Here is a 15813-nt window from a genome sequence, read left to right on the forward strand (position 1 = left end):
TACCAAACACTCCCAGGACAGAGGCAGCTGGGTAAAATACAAAGTAAACCTCTCTCTATACTGGTCCCATCAAACACTCCCAAGTTCGGGAGAGTACTGTGTTGGATGTACTGTCCTTACTGGTTCGGGATGTGAATCTATATCATGTCAAACCTCATAGGAGGTGTCCACACTGTGTAACACAACAGCCAATAGAGGAAACCCTGTTTTGGTAGCGTGGAATGTACTGGAAGATCCTGAAGGCAAAGTTCTATTAGTCGAGGATACTATCATGGTGATGTCATTACAGCAGTTCCTGTAGGGTGCATTGTTGATCCCGGACCTCAAAACCTAATCCCATCTGGTGTCCAATCATTTGGAGTTCAGATTGGCCAGTTTCAAGGATTCCACACCTGGCGAGAAATCATACTGATGGACTTGAAGACAACTTTATGTTCATTGCCTCCTTTTGCTGCAGATATATGTTAAAGGCTATAACTGATGCAGTTATTACAGAGGTCATAGAAGTGTTGAGCACGCTGTTTGAGCAACCATCTGTCAATAAGATAATCAAAGCTGGTTGTTCAATCTATGGCTCAACACCAGCCACTTGATCATGTGCCCACTCTATCCTTCGTGAATCTGGTCATGATATTCAATGCATTCTTCCCAGATACTGAATTCCTGCCGAATAAGAGCCATTCCCTGATTCTTCTCTTGTTTTGAGGTGCCCTATCAAATGTCCTCCTACCCTAGACATAAGTGAGGACTGCAGATGCTGGAGATTAGAGTTAAGTGTGTGGTGCTGGAAAAGCACAGCAGGTCAGGCAGCATCCAAGGAGTAGGAGAGTTGACGTTTCGGGCAAAGGCACCACAATCTTGATTCTTGTTCTCTTCCCCCACTCTGCTCTCACTGAAAAGACTTCTTGCTTCTCCAGGCAGAGGGAAAAGTCTACACTTATATGATAGGGAAGTCCCTAAGTGTTTTTATTAAAACCATCAAATTAAGTATTTCTAAAATGGAGTGCTATGTTGTAGTGTACACATAGGAGACTGTATAAACAGCAATATGATAATGAATTGATCATGCGTTTTGCTCAAGGAGTAAATATTTATCAAACTGCCTGGTGCTCCATCACAATGGTGTTACTGGACTATTTATACCCACCATAAAATGACAGTTTAACCTCTCATCTGAATGATGGTATTCCCACAGTGCTGGGATGACACAGTCAGATTCCTGGAGTTACACTTGAACTTACAAGCCCTGATTCAGGACTGAAAGCGTTATCCATTGAGCCACCGCTAGGTCACTGTCACAGGCACCATGTTAATGAATCTCTTGAACAACCTCTCTGTGACCCCAACATCTTCCTTCAAGTGCAGCTCAACACAGTATCTCCTAACTGCAATGTAACAAAATGGTTTATATTGGTTTCCCATGATCTGTACACAATTGTATTCTACAGCCCTATTCCAAATCCCCAAAATTCCATTTACATTTCAATCCAACAGTTTCATCAATATATCCTCTGGATTCCTCAGCTCAGTGGAGTTTTATTGCTCAGTCTATATTTTCTGCATTTATTCATTTAAAACCAATAGATTCTTTAGAACATGGACATTAAAACACCCTGAATAGCTGCAATGCTGTTATTTGACTTTATTTACAAATAGTGCAAAGTCCTATTTGTTCTTCTGGTCATTATTTGTGCCAGGGAGTGTGCTTTCAATAAATTATATTCTTCTGAATCTCTAAATCCTCATGCCTACCATTTTCACAAATCACATCATATCCGCGCTTATTATTGTAATCTTGGGCAACTATTGCTTTGCGTCGAAAAGTGTGGTGCTGGAAAAACACAGCCGGTCAGGCAGTATCCAAGGAGCAAGAGAATCGATATTTCAGGCATAAGCCCTTCCTCAGGAATGAATGCTCCTCAGATGCTGCCGGACTGGCTGTGCTTTTCCAGCACCACACTCTTCGACTCTGAGCTCCAGCATCTGCCGTCCTCACCTTCTCCCAACTATTTCTTGGCTCCTTGTTAATGTTCTTTCAAATGCTGGGACCACGGCCGCATTCCATCAATCCCAGATTGTCATCTTCATCTCACCTCTATATCTAGTTTCCCTCCCCTTCTTGTGAGATGACTTTTCTTTCCACACAATACATGTAAAGCATTCTCAATTACCTTCTGAAAGTCCACATACACATCAGATGTGAATCAACAACAATTTCACCTCAGCGATTATCATGATACCTTTACATCAGCTGTCCCTCATAAGCCTTGATGCCTAAATTCTGCTCACACAAAAATCTGCATTCACACAGTACCTTGAACATGGGTAGGACTATCAGATTAAATCTCACACTTAGTCACATCAGGAGAGATTGGGACAGAATTAGGTAGATTTAGATAGGTTTGGTTGAGACTAGATATGACTTTTGGAGAAGGGAAATGTATAGTGATTTAGAGAGGAAATTCCAGAGTTTTCATATTTCAGGCAGCCAAGGTCATGACACCAGTGCTGGAGATACTAAAGTCAGGAGGTGCAAGAGGCCAGAATTGAAGAGCCATGATAAATTGCCCATAGTGTTCAGGGGGTATGTAGGTTAGGTGCATTAGTCAGAGGAAATGTAGAGTGATAGGGTAGGGGAATGGGTCCGGGTGGGTTACTCTTCAGAGGGTTGGTGTGGACGTGTTGGGCCGAAGAGTAGGGATTCCACACTGTAGGGGTTCCATGATTTAATAACAAAGGGATTTTGAGAGTTGTACACCTGGAGGAGGTTAGAAATAGCGAAAGGTGAGGATACGGTGAGATTTGAACACAAAAGGTGTGAATTTTGAAATCAGAACATTGTTGAAGCAGGAGGCAGTGTCAATCAGGGTAGGATACAAAGCAGAGTTTTAATTCTGGACAAATTTATGAAAGGTTGAAAGATTGTAATCAAAATATTTCCATTTTGCTCAGTGGTATAGACTGGAGGCACTTGTCCCTTAGCAGGCTTGAATCAACAGGTGATCTGCAGTACCCCAAACTCGATATTTGTCAGCTAGGTTCACTGCGTGCAAGAACAAAACCTCAGGACCCAGGAACATTAACCTAAATACATTTGATAAGTTTACCATAGTCATCATCCCACAGAATTGGATACAATACATCGGTCGGATGCATAAATCATGTCCAAAATACTGAGTTTCTCAATCAAAAGATATTAGGTGTTTCTAAAAGGATAAGGTGTTTGTCAGGAAATGACACCAATTCTAGGAGGAATGAAAGGGCAATGTTACATTTGCATTGTGCCTTTCACAATCCCAGAATGCCCCAAGTAAATATTGTATGTATGAATTGTGGCAGCTAATGAGTAATTAGCACAGTTTTGTGTCAGCAATTCATAGTCATTGTTGAATTTCCTTCAAATGTAGAAGCTGCCATTAATCAGAATTAATGACCAAAGCAAGATTAGTGGCTGGCAGACTATTTGACAATAGAGGCCAGCATAACAAAGTCTCTTTGTCAAATACTTGGCCACTGGAAAGCAGGGAGTGAAAGACAGTTACCACCAATAGGATTGGATGATTTGTCAACTATAGTCACCTTAGCAGTGTTGAGACTGAGTGGATCTAATCTGAGGTAAAAATAATGACTGCAGATGCTGGAAACCGATTTTGGATTAGTGGTGCTGGAAGAGCACAGCAGTTCAGGCAGCATCCGAGGAGCAGCAAAATCGACATTTCGGGCAAAAGCCCTTCATCAGGAATACAGGCAGAGAGCCTGAAGGGTGGAGAGATAAGTGAGAGGAGGGTGGGGGTGGGGAGAAAGTAGCATAGAGTACAATGGGTGAGTGGGGGAGAGGTTGAAGGTGATAGGTCAGGGAGGAGGGTGGAGTGGATAGGTGGAAAAGAAGATAGGCAGGTAGGACAAGTCATGGGGACAGGGCTGAGGTGGAAGGTTGGAACTAGGGTGAGGTGGGGGAAGGGGAAATGAGGAAACTGTTGAAGTCCACATTGATGCCCTGAAGTTGAAGTGTCCTTAGTCGGAAGATGAGGCATCTGGTGGTGAGGGAGCGGCGGTGAAGGAGGCCCAGGACCTCCATGTCCTCGGCAGAGTGGGAGGGGGAGTTGAAATGTTGGGCCACAGGGCGGTGTGGTTGATTGGTGCGGGTGTCCTGGAGATGTTCCCTAAAGCGCTCTGCTAGGAGGCGCCCAGTCTCCCCAATGTAGAGGAGACCGCATCGGCTGCAACGGATGCAATAAACGATATTGGTGGATGTGCAGGTAAATCTTTGATGGATGTGGAAGGCTCCTTTAGGGCCTTAGATGGAGGTGTGGGCGCAGGTTTTGCAGTTCCTGCGGTGGCAGGGGAAGGTGCCAGGATTGGAGGGTGGGTTGTAGGGGGGCGTGGACCTGACCAGGTAGTCACGGAGGGAACGGTCTTTGCGGAAGGTGGAAAGGGGTGGGGAGGGAAATATATCCCTGGTGGTGGGGTCTTTTTGGAGGCAGCGGAAATGTTGGTGGATGATTTGGTTTATGCGAAGGTTGGTAGGGTGGAAGGTGAGCACCAGGGGCGTTCTGTCCTTGTTACCATCTGAGGGCAGAGGTGCGGGATATGGACGAGATGCATTGGAGGGCATCTTTAAGGGAAGGGAAATTGCGGTCTCTAAAGAAGGAGGCCATCTGGTGTGCTCTGTGGTGGAACTGGTCCTCCTGGGAGCAGATACAGTGGAGGCAGAGGAATTGGGAATACGGGATGGTATTTTTGCAAGAGGTAGGGTGGGAAGAGGTGTAATCCAGGTAGCTGTGGGAGTCGGTGGGTTTGTAAAAAATGTCAGTGTCAAGTCGGTCATCATTAATGGAGATGGAGAGGTCCAGGAAGGGGAGGGAGGTGTCAGAGATGGTCCTGGTAAATTTAAGGTCAGGGTGGAATGTGTTGGTGAAGTTGATGAATTGCTCAACCTCCTCATGGGAGCATGAGGTGGCGCCAATGCAGTCATCACAGCTTGGGATTCAAAGCTGTACCTTCCTGGCCTTTATGACTCAATTCCACATTGCAACAATGGGGAAGCCCAACAAGAGACTAGCCGACATATTACTGCATGCGCAACGTGGGTGAAATACATTCATCACCTTAAGATGGCATGCGATTTAAGCTAAGGATGATTGTATAAAGCAGTGGTAGTGTCCATACCTCTGCACCAGAAGGCCCATGTTCAGGCCCCAACACAGGTGTGCCATAACACATGCAAGGAAGCTGTTAGCATAGGTCCTTGTGGTACACTGGTTATATCCCTACCGTTGGACTAGGGGTCTCTGGAATCACAAGTCCCACCTGCTCCAGAGATGTGCTATGGCATCTCTGAATAAAGTTAAAAATCTTTTAACTATCTGCACCCCAGTCCAACACCGGCCATCTCCAAATCATCTCTGAATAGATTGATTTAAAATATCGAAATACCGAGCCACCGTCCTGACATTGAAGTCATTTCAGTGTGTAGCTGTGTTGGGCAGTGAAAGGTTTGGTCCTTTCTGAAGAGACTGATCCTCTCCCTCACCACCCTCTGGTATCACAACGATGCCCCCACCAATATTCCCAAATTACCACCTATTAGGAGGACAATGGGCTGGCACTTCCTTTCCCACTCTGTAGCTTCAGGTGGCATCCAGCTGAGATCTGGGTTGAATTCAAACCCAATCTCAGTGACCCAGCTGAGATCAGTGCTCAAAAACGGCTCCTGAATGAACACAAGACTGTCTCCGAGAATCACGCTTTTGACCCAGTTGTCTAACTGTGGCAGGGGGCTGGTCTCTGAAGCAGAAACAATACCCCGCAGCGACCCACCTACCACGAAGTATGTGCGAGCTGCCTCCAGCCCTGTCACCTGGCACAGCAGCCTGGCTCCAAACCCTACCTGATGGGGCTTCAGAGTTCAGTCATCCGGCCCCAGCTGCTCCTTACTCCGCCCTGGCTCCTCTCCACTTGGATTCTTCCGCGGCACCTCCGGTGGGTTTCGTTTCTAATGATTCTCTGTCGCTGACCCTTACTTTTCAGCAGAGTTGTGTGTCCCGTCTCAGTCTCTCTCTGTATCTTCTGAGTGCGTATGCCCTGCACTCTCCTCTGGTCCCTCCCTCTGGAAATCCCCTGTGTGCTTATGTCCTGTCTTTCTCTTTCCTGTTCGCTTATCCTCGTCTCTCTTTCCCTCTCTCTGTCCTGTTCTTGGATTCTCAGTGACCCTCTGGGTGTATTGTCTTCTCTGTGTTCTGTCCCCTGGGTGTGTGTATTCTATCCTCTGTCTATCTCCCTCTGTTCTGTCTCTTGCTGCTACTCTCTCTCTCTCTCTCTCTCCCCCTCTGTGTATGTGTGATAACTGTAAACCCTATAGATAATATCTGGTTACCGTTCACTGTGTGAATGTGTCCCTCTGTTTATTTTCTGGGTCCTAGTCTTTCTCTGATTATTGCCTGGAGGATGTTTTATTTTCTCTGTGTCTCTCTCCCTCCCTCTGGAAATCCCCTGATTCGTGTCGATTACCAGCGCGTGTTGGGGCTTCGGGGGATTTCCCAAGACGTCATCACCCGGACGTCCATGCCCATTGGCGGGCCGCCGGCTGCCGCTCTCTGATTGGCCTCTGTAGCTGATGTGTATCTAAATTCCCGGCCAATGGCTGTGGCTGCTCCTTTAAAGGGGCACTGCAGTATCTAGTCTGACCTCCTTTTCCTCATGTCTAGGAGGGTCTGGGGGGGAGGTAGAAAAACAGATCTCTCGGTGTCCTGGTACCTCTCTGCACAGACACAGACTGTTTGAGTCTGCTCTGCTGTTTGTGGCTGTGCACGGGTTTTGCTCACTTTCAAGAAGGGTTACACCCGAAACATCGACTTCTCCACCTCCTGATGCTGCCTGACTTGCGGTGTTCTCCCAGCCTCCTGCCCGTCTACTTCCCAGTTGCGAGCATTTTTAAGAAGGTAGTTTTCTGGCTGTAAAGCGCTTTGTGGGGTGCCCCTGTCAAAGGCGGCATATAAAAATGTGATGCCTTGCTTTTCACGTGTATCGGGAGTACCTATACGTTTCACTTTGTTCCTAGTGTGGCGAGGTGGCTAAAAAGAGAAGAATGGGAGACGGGAAGAAAGTGGGTTGTACAGAGGAGCAATTCCAGGAGTAGTAATAGTCACAGCCGTACAGCATGGAAACAGAGCTTTCAATCCAACTCATCCGTGTTGACCAGATATCCGAAATTAATCCAGACCCATTTGCCAGCACTTGGCCCAAATCCCACTAAACTTTTCCTATTCATATACCCATCCAGGTGCCTTTGAAATCTTGTAATTACACCAACTTCCAACACTTCCTCTGGCAGTTTGTTCCACACATGCACTTGGTGAAAAACTTGACCCTTAAGGCGCTTTTAAATCTATCTCCCTCACCTTAAACCTCTCTCACCCTCTAGTTTTAGACCCCCCCCCCCCAAAAAGACCTTGGCTATTCACCCTATCATGCCCCCTCGTGACTTTTTTTTAACCTCTGAGGTCGCCCCCTCAGCCTCTGACGCTCCCATGGAAAATAGCCCCAGACTATTCCGCCTCTCCCTATAGCTCAAGTCCTCCAACCCTGGCATCATCCTTGTAAGCCTTTCCTGAACCCTTTCAAGTTTCACAACATCCTTCCTGTAGCAGGGAGACTAGAATTGAATGCGGCATTCCAAAAATGGCCTAACCAATGTCCTGCACAGCTGCAATATCACCTCCCAACTCCTACACTCAGTGCACTGACCAATAAAGGCAAGCATACCAAATGCCTTCACTATCCTATCTATCTGGGACTACATAAGGAACTATGAACCTGCACTCCAAGGTCTCTGTTCAGCAACACTGTCCTGTTTTGTTTTTCCAAAATGCAGCACCTTAAATTTATCTAAATTAAACTCCATCTGTCATTCTTCAGACCATTGGCCTATCTGATCAAGGTCCTGTTGTAATCGGAGGTAACCTTGTTCGCTGTCCACTACACCTCCAATTTTGGTGTCATCTGTAAGCTTGCTATGTCTAAGTTTTTGAAATGCCTTATATAATTTGAGTCTACACATTAAACTCACCCAGCTGACACTTGAAAGGGCAGGTATGTGGGAAAACAGCTTTATTTTACTTCCAAATATGGTGGTAAGGGAAAAACCAGGGAACTATAGACTGGTGAGCCTGACATTGGGTGGTGGACAAGTTAGAACATAGAACAGTGTGGCACAGTACAGGCCCTTCGGCCCACAATCTTGTGCTGAGCATTTATCTTAATCTAAGATCAACCCAACCTACACACCCCTCAATTTACTGCCGTCCATGTGCTTGTTCAGCAGTCACTTAAATGTCCCTAATGTCTCTGACTACTACCAGTGCATTCCACGCATCCACCACGCTCTACAAAAAGAACCTATCTCTGACATCTGCCCTATACCTCCCTCCAATCACGGTAAAATTATAACGTTGTGACAGTCATTTCTGCCCTGGGGAAAAGTCTCTGGCTCTATCTATGCCTCTCATGACCTTGTACATATCTATCAAATCACCTCTCTTCCTTCTCTCCTGAGCTCGCTCAAGCTCTCTTCGTAGGACATGCCCTCCAATTCAGGCAACATCCTGGTAAATGTCCTCTGTACCCTTTCTAAAGCATCTACATCCTTCCTATAATGAGGTGGCCAGAACTGGACACAATATTCCAAGTGTGGTCTAATCAGGGCTTTATACAGATACAGCAAAACCTTGTGGCTCTTAAACTCAGTCCCCTTGTTAATGAAAGCCAACACACCATACACCTTCTTAGCAACCCTATCAACTTGGGTGACAACTTTGAGGGATCCATGTCCATGGACCTATTGTGTGAAAAGCTGAGCCATTTTGGGAATATGATTTGAAAGAAGTTCTGGGGTCTACATATCAAAGAACGGAAACCAACATATCCCATTATAAAAGATGAAAGTTTTAATCTAAGATCGTTTACTGTATCACATCTCCATGACACTGGACTCCCATGGCTATAAATTCTGAGAGTATGATCTTAACCTCTACAACCACCTGATGGAGCAGCGACACTCCAAAAGCCAGTGCTTCCAAATAAACCTGTTGGATTATAACCCGGTGTTGTGTGATTTTTAACTTTGTCCACCCCAGCCCAACACCAGCACCTCCAAGTCATGCCTTCCTGCTGAGGCTTTCTCGTGTCCCCTCCTAGCTCTCCTCGGTCTATTTCTGAGTTCTTTCCTAGCTGCCCAGTAATCCTCTAAAGCTGTGCCAGATCCTTGCTTCCTTAAAGTTAAGTAAGCTTCCTTCTTCCTCTTGGTGAGAAGCCCCTCTTCTCTTGTCATCCAAGGTTCCTTCACCTTACCATTCCTTATCTGTCTCAGTGGGAAAGGTTATCCAACACTCACAACCAGTGGTCCTTAAATAGCCTCCACGTTTCTGTTGTGCCTTTTCTGCAGAACAATTGTTTCCAATTTATAATCCACAGCTCCTGTCTGATAGCAATATAATTTCCCCTCTCTCAATTAAACACCTTCCCATACTATCTGTGCTTGGATGGCTGTGTTAAAGGTGAGGCAGTTGTGGTCATTGTCACTGAAATGCTCTCCCACTGAGAGATCTGACACCTGGCCTGGCTCATTGCCTACCACCAAATCCAATATGGCCTCTCTCTAGTCGGCCTGTCTACATATTGGGTCAGGAATTCTTCCTGGACACACCTGTCAAAATTGGCTCCATCCAGACCATCTGCACTAAAGAGGATCCAATCAATATTGAGCAAGTTGAAGTTATCCATAGCAACAACTATTATATCTGCACCGTTCCAAGATCTGCTGTCCAATCTGTTCTTTCAACTTTCTGCTGCTATTGGGGGGTCTATAGAAAACACCCAATAAAGTGATTGCTTCTTTCCTGTTACTTACATGTTGACTTGTCCTCAACAACCTTCTTTTCTGCAGCCACAATACATTCTCTAATTAACAGTGCTACTGCCTCACCTCTTTTATCCCCCTCCCTGATCTTTTTAAAAAATCTAAACCCTGGAACATCCAGCATCCATTGCTGCCCCTGTGAAATCCATGTCTCCGTTATGGCCACAATGCTGTAGTTCCAAGTGCAGCAAATCCGTGCTCGAAGTTTATCACTTTTATTCCTGACACTCCTTGCACTGAAACCAACACACACTTTAACCCATCCCTTTCCCCTATCGACTATGTATTCATCCTGACAGACTTTCTGCATTGTATTTCTGCCTGTTCAACAACTACCCTCTCCTCTGACTGTAGCTCTGGTTCCCATCTGCCTGCCAAACTAGTTTAAACCCTACCGAAGTGCTCTAGCAAATCTCCTGCCCAGGACATTGGTGCCCCTCCAGTTTAAATGCAACCCGTTCTTTATGTACAGATCCCACTGTCCAACAGGTACCCCAATGATTTATGTAACTGAAGCCCTCCCTCTTGTTGGAGGGAATTCTGAGGGACAGGATTTACATATATTTGGAAAGGCAAGAACTGATTGGGGATAGTCAGCATGGCTTTGTGTGTGAGAAATCCTGTCTCGTGAACTTCAGTGTTTTGAAGCAACAAAGCAGATTGATGAGTGCAAGGTGGTGGCTGTGATCGACATGGACTTCAGTAAGATGTTCGACAAGGATCCTCATGGTAGACTGGTTAGCAAGGTGAGAGCACATGGAATACAGGGAGAACTAGACATTTGGATACAGAACTGGCTCAAACGTGGAAGATGAGGGCGGTAGTGGAATGTTGCCTTTGACCATTGGAGTGCCACAAGGATCAGGGCTGAGTAAGGAGGTGTGTCATTCAACATTGGATTCCCATACTCCTGTAGCCACAGTACTTTTTTTTCTTTATTCTTTCATGGTATTTGAGGATCACTGAGAAGGCGAATGTTTGTGCCAATCCCTATTTGCTCTTAAACTGAATGGTTTACTCGGCCATTTCAAACAGTAGTTAAGAGGTGACCAAATTGCAGTGTATCCGGAGTCACACATAAGCTCAATCAGGTAAATATGTCAGATTTTCTTTTCTAAAGGGTATCAACAAAGCAGATGAGGTTTTGGCAACAATCATTGCAGATTCCGGATTGAATTTAAGTCTCATTGACTGACATGGGATTTGAACCCACATTCTCAGACCATTACCCTGGTCTTTTGGATTAGCAGTCCCAGCGACATCACTACTATATATACCACCAATGGTTCATTTTAGTTGTGGTCAATAGTAACCCTCAAGGTGTTGATAGTGGGTGATTGATCTATTGGAATATGTCAAATTACTCAGTAGATCCCAAGCTTTCGAGAAAGGCTGAAGATTGAAGTTATAAATTTAAGGAAGGTATTGTATAAAAGGAGCTGAAAATGTGTTGCTGGAAAAGCGCAGCAGGTCAGGCAGCATCCAAGGAGCAGGAGAATCGACGTTTCGGGCATGAGTCCTTCTTCAGGAAACCTGAAGATTCCTGAAGAAGGGCTCATGCCCGAAACGTCGATTCTCCTGCTCCTTGGATGCTGCCTGACCTGCTGCGCTTTTCCAGCAACACATTTTCAGCTCTGATCTCCAGCATCTGCAGTCCTCACTTTCTCCATTGTATAAAAGGAAACATGGTGGCTGTATTATGAAACTGCAACTTTCAGAATGTTAAATTTTTTATTTGAACCTGGTTTCGGATGTTGGAATCTTAAGATATTGTGAAAGAAAATGGTAACCAAAGAAACATCTCATCGCCCATTTTGAAAGATTGAATGGTTCAGCTGCAGTCTGTGACCACAAGAGTGAAATATTCACAGTCTTCCATAAGATGTTACTTTGCATTCATGTGATTCTTGACATAAATGGGGTTTTCTGCCTATTCACTCGAATAAACGGAACAATGCTGGGGACTGCTGAAATGGAAGAACCTCCACCCAAGGTGTGACAGGAACTAGGTTGTTGACAGATAAGAATCAGATAATAATGTATCATAGAAGGTCATTTGGCTCATTCTGTCTGATGTGACACTTTGAAAGGGATATCCAATTAGTTCCACTCCCCTTAACCACCTTTTATCCAATTCCATCTTGAAATTTCTTAACGAATCTGTTTCCAGTGCCCTAACAGGCAGCACAGTTCAGATCACAACTCACTGTGTGATTGAAGTCTCCTCATTCCTAAATTTTCAGCCAATTATTTAAAATATGATTTCTGACCCTGTGCTGTTTCTCTCAATTTATTCTAGTAAAACCCTTTGAGATTTTGAATAAGTTTGATTTCTGGAAAGGACGAGTCATATGGCTCTGAGATCCAAAGCTATTCCACACGGAGACTGGGGTCTCTGGGTACTAATTGCCAAGGGGAGCTTGGGTCTCATTTTCACCTCTTAAAGTGTATTTCTGATTTCTGTGTTAAACTTCTGGCCTCAGTGATGGAACTAATATTGAATCTAACATCATATTTATATGGAGGGAGCACATGCCCAACCTGTCAGCTCATTGTGGATGTGGTCATTAAGGGAGCTGAGTCCAACAGACTCTTAAACAGCTCCAGCTTCTAAATATGCTGAGAAACTTACAAGTGACCACAAGGAACACCTTTAATTGTTCTCAGGCAGTGAATGAATACTCATTCTTTTCAAAAAAACATTATTTAGAATGTTTATTTCCTCATTCTGACCTGCTGGAATTGAAGTTCTCTATTCATTCCCACTAATCACCTCCCACCTCCCTCACACCTCTACTTCTCTCTCAGCCTGGCCCTTTGCCTGTTTCTTTTAGCATGTCTTTCACTGCCGCTCTCCCTGTTCCTTCCATTGACCAACCCTGACTATCAAAGCTTTCTTTCACCAGTTCTCATCCCATCACCCCCAACCCCCAACACCATTCCCATCTCATACAACCCACGCAAAATTATCACACTGGCACCATCTCTCTCCCTTTCCTATCTGTCTGTTCTCCCCAACTCTATCCACACTTCTTGATGCTCTCAAAATTCACCTCTCTTCCCCTCCACTTTCTTTTAGTCCCTTCTTTCTGTTCTCTCATTGAGTCTCTCTCTCTCTCCTCCCATTTCTGATGTCTTTCCCTCTTTATCTAATCCTGGCTTCCTGCCCCTCTCCATTACCCTATTGCTCTCACTTTCTCTCTATTCCTTTCTCTTTGCTCAGTTTACTTTACAGCTCATCAATTTCTCCCTGTCAGTCCCTCTGTATCTCTGCTCATTCCTTTCTCTCTCACAACAAGTTTATTAATACAGCATCTGCAATGTAATAAAGTACTTTAAAGTGCTTCAGAAGAACACTACAAAAGATGATATTGCACCACAGAAAAGATTTTGCTTCTAATCATTCACAGAACATGGGCATCACTGACTGGGTCAGCATTTATTCCCCATCCCTCATCTACATCACCATAGCACTGAGCTGCCTTTTTGAACCACTACAGTCTATTTTGTCTAGCTGGACCCAGAATGCAGTTAGAGATGGAGAGTTTTTAAAATTCCCTACAGTGTGGAAATAGGCCCTTCGGCCCAATCAGTCCACACCGATCCTCCAAAGAGTAACCCACCCAGACCCACTTCCCTCTGACTAATGCACCTAACATTATGGGCAATTTAACATGGCCAATTCACCTGATCTGCACATCTTTGGATTGTAGGAGGAAACCCACGCAGACAATGTGCAAACTCCACACAGACAGTTGCCCGAGGCTGGAATTGAACCTAGGACCCTGGTGCTGTGAGGCAGCAGTGCTAACCACTGAGCCACCGTGCTGCCAGGATTTTGACACCAATTAATATAAATACTGCAGCCTTGCCTTTTGCGCTGCTGTGCTGATCCTCCCCCCACCCCATCATTAAGGATGGGAATATTTGCTGTGTTTCCCCCTCCTTTTAGTTGTGTAATTATTTACCATCATTGGTTTCCCTGGACTACAGAGTTTAGATGTGATCCATTAGTTGGGAAATTGCTTAGCTTCATCACTTGCTGCTTACTCTGTTTAGCACACAAGTAACCACAGCAGGACATCGCTTCATTTTTAGGTATGCCTGGCATTTCTCCTGACATACCCTCTGGCATTTGCCATTGAACCAGGACTGATGCCCTGGCTTGGTGGTAATAGTAGAATAGAACATTTGACTAAAAGCTCAGTTAAAAAGGTAGATTTTAACGATTGTCTTAAAGCTGGAAAGTGAGGTAGAGAGACTGAAAGTGTAGTCCCTCGGCTGACTGAAGTTTACCAGTGGTGCAGTGACTAAAATGGTGGAATTCTCGAGCAGTTTGTATTAGAAGAGCTTGGATATCTTGAAGGGTTGTGGAGCTGGAGAGAAGGAGCAGTGAAGCCATGGAGCAATTGGAAACAAAAATGAGAATTTTGAAAATGAAATATTGCTTGACCAGTAACCCAATGCAGGTCAATGAGAACAGGGTAAATAGACAAGCAGGGGGAGGGGGAGTGGGAGTGTGTGTGGGGGAGGGGGAGTGGGAGTGTGTGTGGGGGAGGGGGAGTGGGATTGTGTGTGGGGGAGAGGGAGTGGGGGTGTGTGTGGGGGAGTGGGGGGGGTGTGTGGGGGAGGGGGAGTGGTGGTGTGTTGGGGCAGGGGGAGTGGGGGGGGAGGGGGAGTGGGTGTGTGTGTGTGTGGGGGGGAGGGGGAATGGGGGTGTGTGTGGGGGAGGGGAGTGGGGGGAGGGGGGGAGTGGGGGTGTGTGTGGGGGAGTGGGGGGGTGTGTGGGGGAGGGGGAGTGGGGGGGAGGGGGGGTGGGGGAGTGGGGGTGTGTGTGGGGGAGGGGGAGTGGGGGGTGTGTGTGGGGGAGTGGGGGTGTGTGTGGGGGAGTGGGGGTGTGTGTGGGAGTGGGGGGGTGGGGGTGTGTGTGGGGGAGGGGGAGTGGGGGGGTGGGGGAGTGGGGGTGTGTGTGGGGGAGGGGGAGTGGGGGGAGGGGGAGGGGGAGTGGGGGTGTGTGTGGGGGAGGGGGCGTGGAGGGGAGGGGGAGTGGGGGGTGTGTGTGGGGGAGGGGGAGTGGGGGGGAGGGGGAGTGGGGGTGTGTGGGGGGGAGGGGGAGTGGGGGTGTGTGTGGGGGAGGGGGAGTGGGGGGGAGGGGGAGTGGGGGGGAGGGGGAGTGGGGGTGTGTGTGGGGGAGGGGGAGTGGGGGTGTGTGTGGGGGAGGGGGTGTGGGGGAGGGGGAGTGGGGGTGTGTGAGGGGGAGTGGGGGTGTGTGAGGGGGAGTGGGGGTGTGTGTGGGGGAGGGGGAATGGGGGAGTGGGGGGGTGTGTGGGGGTGGGGGAGGGGGTGTGTGTGGGGGAGGGGGAGTGGGGGAGTGTGGGGGAGGGGGAGTGGGAGTGTGTGTGGGGGAGCGGGAGGGGGAGTGGGAGTGTGTGTGGGGGAGCGGGAGGGGGAGTGGGAGTGTGTGTGGGGGAGGGGGAGTAGAGGTGTGTGTGGGGAAGGGGGAGTGTGTGGGGGTGGGGGAGTGTGTGGGGGAGGGGGAGTGGGGGAGTGTGGGGGTGTGTGGGGGAGGGGGAGGGGGAGTGGGGGAGTGTGGGGGTGTGTGGGGGAGGGGGAGGGGGAGTGGGGGTGTGTGTGGGGGAGGGGGAGTGGGGGGGGAGGGGGAGTGGGGGTGTGTGTGGGGAGGGGGAGTGGGAGTGGGGGTGTGTGGGGGGGAGGGGGGAGTGGGTGTGTGTGGGGGGGGAGGGGGAGTGGGGGTGTGTGTGGGGGAGGGGGAGTGGGGCAGAGGGGGAGTGGGGGTGTGTGTGGGGGAGGGTGTGTGTGTGTGGGGGAGGGGGAGTGGGGCGGAGGGGGAGTGGGGGTGTGTGTGGGGGAGGGGGAGTGGGGTGGAGGGGGAGTGG

At 47.5% G+C, this 15813-nt stretch overlaps 2 protein-coding genes across 4 annotated transcripts in view; one reads left to right on the top strand and one right to left on the bottom strand.

Annotated features, from left to right (window-relative positions):
• LOC140484557 (nuclear factor NF-kappa-B p100 subunit-like) overlaps positions 1 to 6758 on the bottom strand; it is a 64183-nt gene extending 57425 nt beyond the window's left edge. Inside the window, exon 1 of one of the 2 annotated variants that reach the window (XM_072582928.1) lies at positions 5891 to 6758. The gene's annotated coding sequence lies outside the window, so the exon portion shown is untranslated. Of the gene's footprint in view, positions 1 to 5824; positions 5838 to 5890 lie in introns of those variants that run through there. The other variant, XM_072582930.1, reaches the window with a different exon arrangement.
• Positions 6759 to 6825: 67 nt separating this feature from the next.
• The window catches only part of LOC140484558 (leucine-rich repeat-containing protein 20-like), a 64834-nt gene continuing 55846 nt past the window's right edge, over positions 6826 to 15813 (top strand). The window contains exon 1 of one of the 2 annotated variants that reach the window (XM_072582933.1): positions 6826 to 6941. The gene's annotated coding sequence lies outside the window, so the exon portion shown is untranslated. The remainder of the gene's footprint in view (positions 6942 to 15813) is intronic. The other variant, XM_072582934.1, reaches the window with a different exon arrangement.

This window comes from Chiloscyllium punctatum, chromosome 13, assembly GCF_047496795.1.
Source record: "Chiloscyllium punctatum isolate Juve2018m chromosome 13, sChiPun1.3, whole genome shotgun sequence".
Classification (NCBI taxonomy): domain Eukaryota; kingdom Metazoa; phylum Chordata; class Chondrichthyes; order Orectolobiformes; family Hemiscylliidae; genus Chiloscyllium; species Chiloscyllium punctatum.